Genomic DNA, 17,080 nt, shown 5'->3' with positions numbered 1-17,080 from the left:
ATTGTTATCTCTTTTTGATGCATTGACCCTTTTATTATAAAAATCCTTACTTATCTCTTAAAAATTTTGTCTCAAAGTATATTTTGACTAATATTAGTATATCAACTCAAGCCCTATTTTGGTTAATGTTTGCATGGTATATTTTTTCCTATTCTTCTACTTTCAAGTACTCAAGTTTTTGAATCTCAAATATATTTCTTGTAGGTTGCAAAAGATGAATCTTTTATATAATTCCATTCCGATTTCTAGCCTTTTAATTCATGTGTTTAATACATTTATATTTAGTGTAATTACTAATAAGGAATGATTTATAGCTACCATTTTTCTATTTGTCTGCATGTCTTTTGCCTTTTGTTCTCTACTACCTGTCCTCTACCAATAAATTTTGTGTTAAAGAAATATTTTCTAGTGCGCCATTTAAATTTCCTTGCTGTTTCTTTTGCTATAGTTTTAAAGTTTTTTTCTTAGTGGTTTTTCCGGGGATTAAAATTATCATCTTAACTTAAAACAATCTAGTTTGGATTAATAACAACTTAATTTCAATAGTACACACAACTTTTTTTCAAATATAACATTTTCTATTTAAAGCTTATAAAGAAGCAATATATTGTTTAGACATAATACATATGTGGTAAGGCATTAATGAAAAGCAAGGGACAATAAACATAAAAGCTGGCAGGGGAGTGGGATAAGACCAAAGATATTCTTTTTTTTTTTTTTTAGATGGAGTCTTGCTCTGTCGCCCAGGCTAGAGTGCAGTAGCGCAATCTCAGCTCACTGAAAGCTCCACCTCCCAGGTTCACACCATTCTCCTGCCTCAGCCTCCTGAGTAGCTGGAACTACAGGTGTGCGCCACCATGCCTGGCTAATTTTTTTGTATTTTTAGTAGAGATAGGGTTTCACCATGTTAGCCAGGATGTTCTCGATCTCCTGACCTTGTGATTCGCCCGCCTTGGCCTCCCAAAGTGCGGGAATTACAGACATGAGCCACCACGCCCAGCTGACCAAAGATATTCTTAGTATTTTATTTCTTTTTTTTTTTTTTTTTTTTTTGAGACAGAGTCTGGCTCTGTTGCCCGGGCTGGAGTGCAGTGGCCGGATCTCAGCTCACTGCAAGCTCCACCTCCCGGGTTTACGCCATTCTCCTGCCTCAGCCTCCCGAGTAGCTGGGACTACAGGCGCCCGCCACCTCGCCCGGCTAGTTTTTTGTATTTTTTAGTAGAGACAGGGTTTCACCGTGTTAGCCAGGATGGTCTCGATCTCCTGACCTCGTGATCTGCCCATCTCGGCCTCCCAAAGTGCTAGGATTACAGGCTTGAGCCACCGCGCCCGGCCAGTATTTTATTTCTTAAACAGGATTATAAGCATATAAGTGTTTGAGTTATAAATTTTTTTTTTACATTAAAACATCTAAAAATTTACTTATAGTAAAATTAAAGCTTTATTTTTGGCATACAGTTCAGACCAATGCCTAGAGTTACGTAACAGCCTTTGCATTCAGGATACATAACTGTTCCATTTCCCCCAAATTCCTTTGTACTGCGCCTTCTACCCAAACCCTCATCCTATTCCCAACCCTTTCCTAGAATTTTGCATTTTCCAGAATGTATAAATAGAATTATACAGTACGTATTTTTTCGAGCCAGCCTTCTTTCCATCACTTAGCACAGTGGTTCTTACATTTGGCCATATCTAGAAACATTCTTGGTTGATTAAATTGGCATAGGGAGGGAGAGACAACTGGCATTCAGTGGGTGCTTGCAAATATACCTTACAATGCACAAGACAGCTCCCCACAATACAAATTTATCTGGCCTGAAGTGTAATAGTGCCGAGGTTTAGAAACCCTGTTAGCACAATGCGTCTGAGATTTGTCTATGTTGCTGAATGTTGTTCCTTAGGATGTACCACAGTTTGTTTATTCATTTTTGTGTTGAAAGACATGGGCTTATGTCCAGTTTTTCTATAAACAGTTACATACATTTTTGTGTCAACATAGGGTTTCATTTCTCTGGGTGCCTATCTAGGGGTGAGAATCCTGGATTATATGGGTTCATTTTATAAGAAACTACCGAACTATTTTCTAGTACTCCTGCACCATTTTGCATTCTGACCTGCAATGTGTGAGTTTCCAGTTGTCTTGCCAACATTCGTTGTCATCTTTTTCAAATGTTGATTCAGGCTTGCATCCCTAGAGCAAACCTAAATTGCTCATGATGTATTTTTCCATTCATGTATAGCTGGATTTGATTTCCTAATATTTTGTTGTGTACTTTTAAAAATCTGTATTCATGAGGTATGTGTCTGTAGTTTTATTGTAATATCTTTGGATTTGATATTAAGGTAATGCTGGCTCCACAATGTGTTGGAAAATGGTCCCTTCTCTTCTATTTTCTGGTAGAGATTGTGTAGCGTTGTTATTATTTCTTACTTACATATGTGGTAGATTTTGCTAGTGAAGCCATGTGGATCTAAAGTTTTCTTTATTTGAAGGTTTTAAACAAAGAATGCAATTTGTTTATAGATACAAGATAATGGAGATTATTACTTCTTCAGTGAGTTTTTGTAGTTCATATATTTCAAGGAATTGGACCATTTCACCAAAGTTGTCAAATTTATGGGCTTAGAGTTGTTCACAGTGTTTCCTTAATGCACTATTGATGTCTCTGGAGTCTCTGGTGATATCCTCTGGCATCCTCTATGTTGGTAATCTGTGTTTTCTTTTTCTTTTTTTTTGATCTGTGTGGCTAGAGGTTTGTTGTTTAGAAACACATCTGTGATAAAACTTTCAAGATAAGCAACAATAAACACAAGAGTTCAGTGTAAAGGTCGCCTCAATAGGTGGCAGGGGAGGGGAATTAAACATGGAGGTTCTAGGGCTTCAAAGATATTTATAATCTGTTTCTTAAAGGGTATGATAAATATATGGGTAAACAATTATTAATCTTTAATTCAATATAATCCACATATTTGTATGTGTGACATATGATGTATTCATCCTAAAAATGACATAATACATATCTCAGGAAACTTGCAAATAACCTGGACTCCACAGTTTTGTGCGGATGTTGGATTTAGATTGACAAGTAAAGGATGATGACCCTAGGAGACATGATAATTAAGACGAAAGACCAACTTTCTACTTCCTTTACCTAACTCCAGGATGAGTATAAAATAAATACTCTTTTTGCTTTCCCAAAACCCATGCTGGAGGTGAGAATTCATTCTCACACTCTAAACATCCTCTCTCATGACTAGTCTACAATTATTCTTGAATTCAGAGAGTATTTTGACCCTTCAAAGAGACTGAAAAGTAGGGTGTGCCTAATGGTTTGTATGTGGAATGCCCCAGGCAGAGGGACTTTCTAGGAGCTAAGCTGTTGCTTGGCTATCTTTGTGCCATACGTGACTTCTGTTTGAGTTCCAGCGTTAGCCAGAGAGTCTAACATATATTGCCAACCCTCTCCCTGCCCAGAACTCTTATGGCTGGCTCTAAGGCAGATCGGGTGTTTATTCCATATCCTTGATGATAAACTGTGATTTTGTTCTGGGGAATGTCCCTTTTCCCATTCAAGTGTATGATCATATTTTCAAGCAATCGCATTTACATTCAGCCTGGAAACTTTCTGCCCAGTTCTCAAGTTCTACCGCCAGCAGCTTGGATACTGCAGAATGCTGATTTAGCTCATAGGCTGCATTGAGCCACATTGCCATGGTAACCAGCAGACAGACCTGAGAGAAGCAAGGCTGCAGAGAAACTGTAGCCATCACCAAACAGCAAATCAAAGGGAAGTGTCTCAGGAGAGATTTCTAATTATCACACATTTGTCCTTGCAGCCAAACCAGGATGCAATGGAAATGGTGCCTTTGGCACTAGCATCTTAGGTCACAAAATCAGGTAAACTTTCCTGGGCTCCTTTGGGAATGCCACAGAGTCTCCTGCTGCCTTAGGTGTATTGAAATAGATTCTTAGATTGACCTTTCCCTTAGAGTTGTCACCAAGTCCTTGGCAGTGATAACTCAAATGCTGTACAGCTTAAGGTATTTTATGGACGGCAAGGCAATTTTAAAAAGTCTCACACCTGTAAGCCGGATATAATAGCTAATAGCATCTGAGATGATTCTGACATCTTAACGAGATTGCCTCTGTTTATTCCTTATTTTATTCTTTTTTGCATTCTCTTTAATATAAGCAAGCTTATTTCAATAATTTTTAATGCAAGTGGAGTACTAACTGATATGTTTATATGCAAATATATGCAAATCATATAGTAAGATAGGGCTCCTAGAGTAACAACTGGTAACATCCATGTTTACTTATAAAGAAAGTGCTCAAGGTTACAAAGCTGTCACGAAAGATTTACTAATAATTTGCTGGGGAAATAGTTGTAGAAATCCTTTTTCTGCTTTTAAATGTGCTGAGATCAAGGCTGTCTGATTCTTGAGACAGGGAGAATGTGATAAATGAAGACACAACATCACATGAATAAAATTCAAATTGCCTGTGCTAAGAGAGTGGCTTTGAACTTCTCCTTGCAGTCGGACCAAGCTGCAAAGGCATCTGCATTCGTAGAGGTCTTTAACATATCTGTTCTGCATTAATTCATATTTCTGAATGGCATATGCTGGAGGCTGGCCTGAATCACCTTTGTTTTATTAAAGGTGCATTTAAGGTCAACTACCACTAACTGCATTGTTAAATATTGATTTAGCCATTTGAATTAATGTAATTTTCAGTACTTTTTCTACTTAATATACACCAGCACTCCCATGACCCAGTCAGACAGAAGATCAATACGTGGGCACTCAGCTTGTATTGAAGCTGGGGTTGACTGCTTGCTTGTTTTCCTGTGAAGGCCAAAGTGTTCAAGATAATGGGCTACTGGTTTATCTACTTACCTTCTGCAAAACTTGTGAATGCTTTCATCTCTTGCAGGATGTTTTTGACCTATTTAGTGATCAGTGTCTCTCAGAGTTCTGAGCGATTAGGTTTCCCTTGTCGAGGAACAAATGGTAGCAAGAAAGCAAAAACCCAAACCTGAAACATTAAAATAGCCAGGTCGGCACTACATGGATTCACATTTCAAGACTTGAAACAAGCCTTAGGTTACTTTACTCAGCACTTTCATCTTACTGGTGATGAAACTGAGAGTTTAAATGACTTTTCAAACTGCTGGAGTCAGAACTAGAATCTTTGACTTCTAAAGATTCACTTTTCATTGTACTTATTGACTTGTAGTATGTATCATTTATTTTTCTGCAAACTGAGGCAAAGTAAAGGAATTTTGTGACCATATTCATTAAAAATATCATTGTATCAGGCTTAGAGGAAGTTGGTATTAAAATGAAATAGTTTATTTTAGTAGACTCTAAATGGAGACTCCATCCCTATGAGCTGCCAGGAGAATATTGCCTCCTTGGTAAACTCTCAGCTTAGCTCTCTAATCTCTAGATAATACCAACTGGCTTCACTTACTCTGGTTTATTGAGATCAATTGATCTGTAGTTGGTGTACGTTCTTTTCCTGCCTACCCTCCAGTTAAGCCTAGAGGTGCCGGGGGCTGTCTTTGCCACTGTATACAAAAAGTCTGCCTAAGAATGCAGCAATCATTTGAGGAAACAGTCAAGAGTCAGATACCAAGCCCTGGCAATGTGAAGTGTCTGGGTTTAGACATGCCTACACTTAGTGATACCCCTGAAAATTTAGATTATGTAAGTGAGTAAATACCCTTATTTGCTTAAACTGTTTTTTTTTTTTTTTTCTTAAAAATACAACAAAGAGTCTCAACTTCCTGATGAATACATAAGCTGAGTTGGGTATTTGAGAAATACTTGGATCTTGATGGTGTAGTATCAAGCTTCAAAATCATGGGGTAGTTTCACAAAAATTTCTTACAGCATTTCTAAATGTGTTATAACAGGCCAGCTAATAGGTCTCAGGTAAACATCTATATCCAAGATCCCTCCTTTCAGTCTGTATCTAGACAAACACATGTACAATATGACCATTGTAAACTGCCATTTTATGTTCAAAGTCATTACATAATGTCAGTGCTTCCAGGGTTCAATAATACCTTAATGATGGTAGGGTATCGTCTTCATTGTAAAAGCTAAAGTTGTCTAAGTTGGTTTTTTTGGTCAAAACTTTCACTTTAGGAAAATTTTTCTGTTCCAAAACTGAAATTGATTATTAAGAAAGGAAAGCACAGAGATTGAAATTACAGACTTTTTAGCCCTGGAAGAATAACCTTGGAGATGGTTCGAGACTCTCAATTTACAGGTAACACTGAGGCCCTGAGGGTTTAGATGACTTGGCCTCAGCTGTACAGCTCCTTTAGCGGTGGAACTGACATTAATACCCCCATCTCCAACTGGAGCACTTTCCTCTGTTCTGACATTCACAGCCTGATGGACTTGCTTGTCTCCTCTTATTTGGTAGCATGCTGGGAGATACTTTCTATCACTGGGCTGCCTGCGGTCAAAAATTTCTAATGTTTAGATGATATAGGACAGTAGCACAATTTACTGACAGCTGTGGAAGTAATTTGGTTTATGTCCACATTTTCTAAGTGCAAGCAAAGGTGTTGTAGCACTCCAGTCCCTGTAGAGCTTACGAATGTAATTAGAAAGTAGAAGTTTAAACCAGGCAAAAAGAATTAAATTAAGTGGAACAAACACAATAAACAGAATCAAATCTTTTGTCTCAGCACCTGGTTACAAAATGAGGCCCAGGGATCAATGATGTGAGAGACACACAGCTTTTAGGTAGTATCTCCACCTGCAAAAGATGGTAGTGGATGCAGATTTGTTCACTCCATTTCTTTGGGCAGTTTTTATTCACATCACATAGACCTCCTCACAAACACTCTGCAGTTATATGCAATTAAATGAACTTATTGACGTAAAGGAGACTTGATATATTAAAAAATATTAAATATTAATGATTTTTGGCTCTATGTATTGGATGTAGTGTTCATGGAGAAAAAGTCTATAAGAACTGTAACATCAAAATTATAAAATGTCTAGATGTGAAGTTCATAAAGCTGAAACTACTTTTTTCTTAAACAAAGGCAGATGCTTTGTGTAGATGGATATCTTTTTCTGTGTTCTAGGCATTTGCTTTCATTTTTGAAACCCTTTTAAGTGCTACATGAGGCACCTGGCCCTGGAGTGAAAAGAGATTAAAAACACCTTGGGGAATCTTAATTCCCTCTAAATCACTTTTTTCTCCCTTAAAAAAAAGAAGTTGGTCTTGAATGAAATATGGAACCTTATCCACCTTGCGAATAATGTACTCTCTTCTCTTGCCCCAGAGTTCCAGGGCTTGCTGACAGATAGGGGGTGATTAAAAATTCTCATCGTGCCCATGTGCCTTGCGCCCTCTCCTTTGTCATTCTGCAGTTGGGTATCAAAGCTGTAGCATCTATGTTCTTTGAAGACTAAGCAGGTTGGACATGCAATTTAGATGAAAAACAATTACTCTGTGTTAGCTTGCTTTTGGCAAGAGTGTATTAAGGCTCATCTCACTGATGGGAAACAAAAGCTGCACTTCATCTTCATGAATTTCAAATGAGGGAGAGAGAGAGAGGAGGAAACAGTTTTCTGGCAGGAGCTTTTCTGCATAACCTTTCTCTGATGAGTGGGTTCCTTTCTTGATAGAATACCCTCAGTATTGGCTTGGATAATAATGTGTTTCTTTCGAGGCACAGATGGTGCAAATGATCATGTGGTTCTACTGGTGGGGAGCCTTTGAAACACAAAAAGAGGGCTAAGCAGATGAAGTACATTCTGTGGCATTTTTTTGAACTTACGAAGGGAAGAGAATTAATAGCCATATTGTACTGGTATCTTTTGTTATAAATGGGTTTGGTTTTGAGAAAACAAGCAAACAAAAGGCAAATTTGCATATTTGTGAATCATCTATGCTTCGAGTGAAATTGAACCTTGAGAAAGAGCACTTTATCTCTATGAGTTCAGTTCAGGTAGTTGCACTACATCACCAACTTGTGGATAACATGTCACACATTTTTTGTGATGTCAGAATGAGTTCTTGGCCTTGACTGTTGAAGACAGAGCATCTTGAGCCAAATGGGACAGTTGCTGAGTGAGGACACCAAACCTACTCTTAGGAGGCACATATTGCCAACAATATTATCCAGATAAAAAACACAAAAGAAACATCAAAGGCAGTACTGAAAGGGAATAAAGGTCACCCCAGGCCAGCAGGCATCACATGTGTCTATAGGAATGTGTGTTAAGGGGAATAAGGCCAGATTTATGGATATGAGACCTGTGCAGTCACTTGAGGCCCTGTGTTCAAAAGGCCTCATGCTTGGTTTGATAAATGGTTTGGCTCTGTGTTCTCACCCAAATTTCACCTCGAATAGTAATCCCCATGGTACCCTCATATTGAGGAAAGTGACCTGGTGGGAGGTGATTGGATCATGAGGGCAGTTTCCCTTATGCTGTTCTCATGATACTGAGTTCTCACTAGATGTGATGGTTTTATAAGTGTTGGACAGTTCCTCCTCTACATGTTCTTTCTCTCACCTGCCACCATGTAAGATGTGCCTGCTTCCCCTTCCCCCATCATGGTAAGTTTCCTGAGGCCTCTCCAACCATGCAGAATTGTGAGTCAATTAAACCTCTTTTCTTTATAAATTACCCAGTCTTGGGTATTTCTTTACAACAGTGTGAAAATGAACTAATATACTTAACTTGATGCTCTGTTCTAGCTGTCTTGAAATTCTTACTAACTTTTGAACTTGGAACCCTATATCTTCATTTTGTACTGGTCCCCACATATTTTATAGCCAATCTGAAGGAAGAGAGAGAAGTGATGGGGGATGAAGGGTATGGGGAGTGTATGCTATGGTTGCCTGCTGTCAAAGTTCTCCAGGTATGACATTAGAGTATAACTCTCCTACTGTAGACAGTAGAGTCAATTGCTCCTTGAGGGCAGGCAGAGTGAATGGTATCTTCTGGAGACAGCTTTGAAAGAAAGGTCGCTTTCCCCCTATGAGCTTCACGTATTCACCTCAGCATGTTATATTCTTAGAGTCAAAACTTGTACCATACCTGAAGTTAATACTATGTGAGTCACTTCAAAATAAGACATGTTTTGTTGACTCGTGGCTAACATGTAGAAAATCTATAATTTTTTTCCTATAAAGTAAGGCCTAGATTTCAGTTCAGGCTATGAACAGATTTTTATTTCTGTATGATATTTGTGGTTTTAAGTTAGATTGCAATTTTCCCTTATAGTCTGTGGTTAAATTCTAATCCCTAAGCTAGTTAATGTTGGGGAGCTGGTAAGATTCTACTAAATTCTTCAACTTTAAATATATCCTATAATGAAAAAGTGGCTCTAGGCTTGATATATATATTGTAGGACATTTATGACATTTATGAGAAGCAATACAGCATAGAGAAAAGGCTTTTATTGAGACAGAATTGGATCCAAGTTCTGGCTCTGCCACTTAAGAGCTCCATGCTGTTAGAAAAGTCATTTCATTGCATTAAGATGGTTTCCTCAATAGTAAAATCAGGATAAGCATATTACTTTTCATGGGTTATGTCAGTATTAAAAGAAATAGCAAATATAAAATGATTAGAATAGTTCATGGCATGTGGTGCAGGTGTTTTTAGAAGTATATGAATTTAGACTGGGCATGGTGGTATGCATCTATAAACCCAGCTCCTTGGGAGGTTGAGGAGGGAGGATCACCCGAGCCTAGGCATATGAGGCTGCAGTGAGCTATGATCGCGCCACTCTCCTCCAGTCCAACCTGCATGACAGAGTGAGAACCTGTCTCTAAAAATCAACAGCAACAAAACAGTATGAATTTAGTTATTTGTAGTTACCTGGCTATTATTCACTCTTCTTAATATTAACCTTATTGTGTGGACTAACCTCACTATTCAAAATCCATGTTCAAATGAGATTTCATCCTAAATGCATTTAGGAAAGAAAGGAAAACAATCCAGAAAGTGTAAACTAACTTAATTTTTAAGCATATTTATTCATAAAATGTTTATAACTTTTCTATATAAAGCATGTGACTTTTTACCCAATAGGCTTAGAATTAGATCTATATAGGGTGTACATAAAAATTTTTTCAACTCTGAATCTGAATGTTTCCCTTTGTCTTTTATAGCCTCCCAAATGTCTACATAGATAGTATCAACCCTTAATGCAAATTACAAGAATGTTATTTTAAAATGTAATAAAAAGTGACCAAGCTGACCTAAACCCCACAACAGCATGAATGGCTTTCATTTATCTAGCATTTAGTTCACTCCTAAATGGTAAGTATATCAGTTGTAAGTCCACCGCCATGTGTCTCTCTTAGAGAAGGCCCTATTTCATGGTTAACATCATAGCTGTGAAATTGAAACCTCTGCTTTCCATCTTATAAGGGAGGCCCTCTGTGTTGGGGGTTGGGGTGGGGTTTAAAAACATAGGATGTTTATAAATTCCTGATGAAACTTTAAAATGTAAATACAGTATATGAAAGAAACTTGTAAACATCTCTTGCAAACCTATTTTGTAGAGTTTTTAATACTATACAATTCAAAAATCTAGACCAGCACAACTACCATCTTTGGTGATGCATTGTTCATTCTGATTTTCCAAGCCATTGAGAACATTCTGCACTTGGTGCTGAGTGATTTCATGAACTGCCATCTGTGAACACAATCCTAAATTTATTCACTGTGTGGTTTTGATGAGGAGGCAGGTTTTTGTAGGACCTGTTTTTTTTTTTTTTTTTTTAAGTCTGAGTGGGTTTTGAGAATGCAGCCAAGTAATTCATCCCAGTCTACTCATATTTTCTTAAAAGGATATCATGGACGAACCATTAACCCTTTGAAATAAAATCACCCAGGAAGAAAACATGATAAAAAAATAATGAAATTGTTATAATTTAGGGAAAAACTTCATAACATCTCAAAGTGACACCACATAAACTGTGTATATATTTTACAAAAAGAATCAGTTACACTTCCCTGACAGCAGATATTGAGTAAAATCAACATTAATATTAAAAACTTTCTATTAAAATTTCAAATTGTGTACTTTTATAAAATCACCTTATGTATACATCTACATACCGTCATCTTTAAACTTATACACATTTCACATTGCTGCATAGATCTAGTAAATGCGTTTTCTGCCTTCCAAGGGACATGCATTTTTAAATGAATAAATCACTTAAATGAGTCAAAGGATTGGTACGCTGTATTAACAGAAGGAAACTTCTATCACTTTTAGAAAATATCTAAGCTCTCTTTCAGAGACCTCCTTTTCCTCTAAATTCCTGGTTAAACTAAGAGAACAAAATCCAAAGTCAATGAAATTTTTACTAGAATAGTTCTAATTTTAATATGGTATTTGGTTGTAGTGGTAAGGGGGAGCAGTTTAAGAGAATACTGTTTTCTTTCCATAATTCTTTGAAGTTATTTATTTCTTTACCTAACTTTTTTACACTAGAAATTTTTGATTAGCTATAATATACTTTCATAACACCATTTTATGACTTTTAAAAAAATGAAGTTATAATAAGTAATATTGAGTGACTTGCATTAGGGTGGCCACTGTGGATGGACCCTTGGTGGCAGGGGGAATATGATTCAGAAAAAAAAAAGTCTGCGTCACAGTAAAAAAAAAATATAGGTTTGGGGCCTGCTGACTTTCTTCAGCATCATGTTGCTCTAGAGCAATTGTATATATACAATTCTTTCTCAGACTACATGACTATTACACCAAAAGCAACGGCAACAAAAGCCAAGATTGACAAATGGAATCTAATTAAACCGAAGAGTTTCTGCACAGCAAAGGAAACTATCATCAGAGTGAATAGGCAACCTACAGAATGGGAGAACATTTTGCAATCTATCCATCTGACAAAGGGCTAACATCCAGAATCTACAAAGAACTTAAACAAATTTACAAGAAAACCACATCAAAAGGTGGGCAAAGGATATGAATGGACACTTATCAAAAGAAGACATTTATGCGGCCAAGAAGCATATGAAAAGCTCATCATCACTGGTCATTAGAGAAATTCAAATCAAAACCACAGTGAGATACCATCTCACGCCAGTTAGAATGGTGATCATGAAAAAGTCAGGAAACAACAGATGCTGGAGAGGATGTGGAGAAATGGGAACGCTTTTACACTGCTGGTGGGACTGTAAATTAGTTCAGCCATTGTGGAAGACAGTGTGGTGATTCTTCAAGGATCTAGAACCAGAAATACCATTTGACCCAGCAATTCCATTACTTCGGTATATACCCAAAGGAATATAAATCATTCTACGATAGGCACGTGCACACGTATGTTTATTGCAGCAATATTCACAATAACAAAGACTTGGAATGAACCCAAATGCTCATCAATGATAGACTGGATAAAGAAAATGTGGCACATACACACCATGGAATACTATACAGCCATAAAAAAGGATGAATTCATATCCTTTGCAGGGACATGGATGAAGCTGGAGACCATGATTCTCAGCAAACTAACACAAGAACAGAAAACCAAATGCTGCATCATGTTCTCACTCATAAGTGGGAGCTGAACAATGAGAACACATGGACACAGGGAGGGGAACATCACACACTGGGGCCTGTCGGAGGGGTATGGGGCTACGGGAGGGATAGCATTAGGAGAAATACCTAATGTAGATGATGGGTTGATGGGTGCAGCAAACCACCATAGCATGTGTATACCTATGTAACAAACCTGCATATTCTGCAAATGTCTCCCAGAACTTAAAGTGTAATACATTTCTTTGTCTTAGTTTCTTAATCTGAAAAGGTGGTTGTTTAGATTGGAAGTGATGTGCAAAGCACCCAGTACCCTATATAGAATGATATAGTTGATGGCTAACAACACTAATTACAGACAGGTATATGCTGAACCCTTCAGACTTCCTATTCTGCACACAGGTTGCAGAAAGCCAGAGTACTCAAAAACTTATGAAGTGCCCTTGAACTCCTTTCTACAGAGTGGGCTGTGAAAATCTACAGTAACATACATCCTTATGCCACAGAAAATAGAGTTGTGCTCAAAAATAGCCTTTTGACCTTTCTTTGGTTTTGCTTATAACAGAAAATAATGGATTTTTTTTTTTTTTAGGTCTTGGAATACAGCATCATGCTAAAATGAAGTAGTTATCTTTACCAATAAATATGAATATTGTCCTTTTTTGGAAGGGTATTTTCCACTTATATTCCTTACATTATAAATATATAAAATCTAGTCATGTTTTATTGCTTGAAATCAAGACTTTGTTTAGCTTAAATGAACAGAACTTCCAATGCTGCCATTCTCAAATGCAGTGTTTTCTTTTTGGTGGTGAATTCAGAATTTCTCTGTACTTAAAAATTAAAACACATGTGGCATTTTTTCCTTAAAAGCAGTTCAGTGATCTATTTCTATTTTAGATTATCCCAAATTTCTACTTAAGAACTATGAATTTTAATAATCAGCAATCAGGTCTTTCTACGCATCAGGCTGTTGGCTGTAATTAAACAAAATGCCTGGAGTTTTCCAGTTGGATGGATATGACAATGAATCAGTGATCAAAAATTATTGTCGAATGAAATAATACCAATAGGGGCCATCTGCGTTTGCTCAGAACTCATATGATTCTGGCATGTATCTACTTTTCTATAAATCTTGAGCTTCAAAGAGGCTGAAAATTCTTTTTGTAATGATTTTTCCTGGTTGATTTTGCTTAATAAAACTAATGTACAGTTGTCGAGAATGAACACAGAAAAGGGCATTGGGAACATGTGGCTTTTGTCTAATTTCCAGGACAAGAGGCTAGTACCTTTGAAAACAAAATCAATTCTGAAAATGATATGGAACATATGCTAGAGGAATTTTAGAGTCTGCATTCATCTTCAACATGAAATCCTAGAAACTTTGAGAGTATTCACTGGAAATACAGAGATCCTTTTTGGTTCTGACACATTTCTTCTTCTTTCAATAAAAACCAGACCTGGGCTGGTGCCAGCATTAAGCCCTGGGGCAGCTGGAATGAAGCTGACACCAGGTGAAGTTCCACGATCTATCATACCAGCTACACAGGGAACTTAAATACTTCACCCCCAACATTTTGACACAATGCAATTATTTTGTTTTTGACAGACAGCATTTGTTTGTTTGAAAAGGTTATTGCTAAAAGTACCATCTTCAGATAAATGTACTCAGATTTGTATTTTAGATGTATTTCACAGCTGCACTTTTATAAATAGGTCGAAAAATAGCTAGATACTGATTTATGTTTGACAGCTCATTTTAGTGGTATTCAGAATTTCTGCAACGATACTTTGGCTTGTTCCCTTGAGTCTTCACAGCTCATGAAAACTCCAAACAGCATTAAAGGCACACAAAAAAATCTTTAATATGATATGTTCAAACCTCAGTGGATTATCTTGCTCCAGATTTTCCAAACTAGCTTCAGTTTGGAACCATTTCCTTCAATTCTTTGTTTGAACAATTATTGCAGTTGGCTGAATATGTTCAGTGAATAATTAAAGGCTTGCTCCGTGTTAATTTAGACAAGAAAATGGGCCAGGTGTAGTGGCTTATGCCTGTAATCCTAGCACTTTGGGAGGCCAAAAGTGGGAGGATCCCTTGAGCCCAGGGGTTTGAGTCCAGCCTGGGCAACATACAGAGACTCTGTCTCTAAAAAATAAAAAAGCCAGGCATGGTGACACCACACCTGTAGTCCCAGCTTACTTGGGAGGCTGAGATGGGAGAATTGCTTGAGCCCCGGAGGTGGAGGCTGCAGTGAGCTGTGCTTGCACCATTGCACTCCAGCCTGAGTGACCAAGCAAGACTGCCTCAAACAAACAAACAAAAATTGCCCAGGCCAAAGTGCCGTATCTGTGGATAAGTGTGCTTTTTATATATTGGTTTTTCCTGTTGGTAAAAAACCATGGATTCTGGAACCTGACTGCCTGTCTTCCAAATGGGCTCTGAAGGGAATGTTGCATATGTTTCCAAACTTCTTGTTTCAGTTTCCTCATCTGTACATTTTGGACACTAACAGTGTATCCACTTCATGGTGAGTTATGAGGATTAAGCAGGTTAATACACATGGAAAATGTAGAAATGCTTGGCTTATGGGGGATCTGCAATTATATATATGTATATATGTACACATATATGTATATGTTTGTATCTATACCTAGATGTGTATGTATTATATAAACTAGTACAAATAGTAACTGATAATAATCTTGCATCTTATTCCTGCTTCCATCATTGATTATGTGAAAGTTGTACTACCAAATGTGTTGAGTAGCTTATGAAATAACTGAACTAGACTCTATCAAAGATATAAAGAAAATACATGTAGCTGTTTTGAAAAAAATTATCATAAATTCTCTCATTTGATCCTCAAATATTTTCAAGGTCCAGAGAGGATTTAAGTTGCTGGAATAATCCACCCAGTCTTTCAGATGTGATTATATAATTGATGGGATCTGGATATCACTGATCACAAAACACAATAAAGGACCTAAGGCAACATCTTTGTACTTTCTCCAGGTGGGGAAAATGTTTTTGTTCTACTTGGTAAATGGCCTCTCCAGTGTTTCTTGGAGACCTCAATAAATGATTATTTGCCAGCATTCCATCACATGCCAAATGTTTTACTCTCATTTCCCTGAGGTTCTGGTCTGTCAGCACTTGTCCTGAAGCTGAGTACAGACATGGCATAGGTAAAGTGCACAGTGAAGATTGCGGCAGGAAAGTCTGAAGCCCTTCCCTCTTGAAGATGAGAAATCTTCTGGCCTCACCCCCACCCCTCCAGATCTTAAGACTGACTCTCGTTTGAAGATGTGTGTTTTGCTTTACTTTCCTCTGTGAGTGCTCAGCACAGAGCAGTATCTACTTTTCCTGTTTTACATTTTTCATTTTAAAGATCCAATTACCTCAAGTCCTTTTCTTGAATATTGCAGTGGGCCTGCTGACCTAATAATTCTCTCACCTCTAATTTCCATCATCATCTCTACTTGAAGCTGCATCACACATACACCCACCTGAATGTATGAGATTCCCCCGCCGCAGGAAGAAATGGCTCATATCATTAGAGAGCCTAGTCTCAAGGGCATCATCAATGCTGTTTCCTCATGTTCAATGGCATTTTCTGGTGTGTCGTATTAGATTTAGTTACGGTATCACCAACTATAGTAGTGCAGCCGCTCTGCTTTTCAGAAATGCTGAAACAGGCACAGCTTGGAGGTGCTAGGAAAGTCCATTGCTCAGTGAGTTTAAAGGTTCAAAAGTTTGGAAGCTTTTCTAAGTTCATTCCTTTATCATTCTCTGTGGCTGCTAGAGCTAGCCAGTGGTTATATGTTTTTTTTGTTTTTTTTTAAATTTGATGTAGTATTGTCAAATCTCTGATAAATTTACATTTCCTTTTTCTTGGGGATTTGGCAATGGGAAGAAGTTTCCATTTTCTTGAAGGCGTTTGAAAGGATAACTCTGAACTTCATTTATAGAAAGTATAATGCTGTGAAATAAAGATAATATGAAAATAATGACAGCTACCATTGTTGAGGGTCTGCTTTGCACCGAACACCATTACAAGTGTTTGATGTATCATACATTTTTTAGCTACACAAGAATACAGTAGTCTTGCAAGGCAGGTATTTGCACTGTACCATAGGTAAGCTCAGAGAAGAGGGTTCTTGCTTAAGATGGCATAGTACAAAAGAGAGAGGAAAGTCTTCTTGTGACACATCCTCTCTTTTCTCTGACGAGGAGCTTAGCTTCTGAGATGCTCCAGTGCATCTTGTGGGTCTAGTGCGTTTTGTTTTCTGGAGAATTGCCTACTGATGGGGATGCCAAACAAAGTGCCGACCCACTGAGAAATAGTGTGAGACCTTCTGCTTCTCGGCTGCTTTGGGTCATATGTGAGTGTTGCAGTCCTTAGGGGAGGATGTGAGGTGGGTTGCCAGGCAAACAGGGCAGCTTGCCTTCTCCACAGTCTACTCATCACAGGGCCTGGCTGACATTCATTCATTCATTTACTTATTTTACTTGTGTGTGTGTGT

At 37.7% G+C, this 17,080-nt stretch overlaps 1 long non-coding RNA gene across 1 annotated transcript in view; it reads left to right on the top strand.

Moving 5' to 3' along the window:
• Window positions 1-1,306: 1,306 nt before the first annotated feature.
• The window catches only part of LOC108586404, a 492,133-nt gene continuing 476,359 nt past the window's right edge, over window positions 1,307-17,080 (top strand). Inside the window, exon 1 of the long non-coding RNA XR_001903710.3 lies at window positions 1,307-3,898. This is a non-coding gene — a long non-coding RNA (uncharacterized LOC108586404). The remainder of the gene's footprint in view (window positions 3,899-17,080) is intronic.

This window comes from Papio anubis, chromosome 5 (genome assembly GCF_008728515.1).
Source record: "Papio anubis isolate 15944 chromosome 5, Panubis1.0, whole genome shotgun sequence".
In the NCBI taxonomy this organism is placed as follows: Eukaryota; Metazoa; Chordata; class Mammalia; order Primates; family Cercopithecidae; genus Papio; species Papio anubis.
The sequence above is the reverse complement of the archived record's forward strand: the minus strand, read 5'-3'. Positions and strand labels throughout refer to the sequence as shown.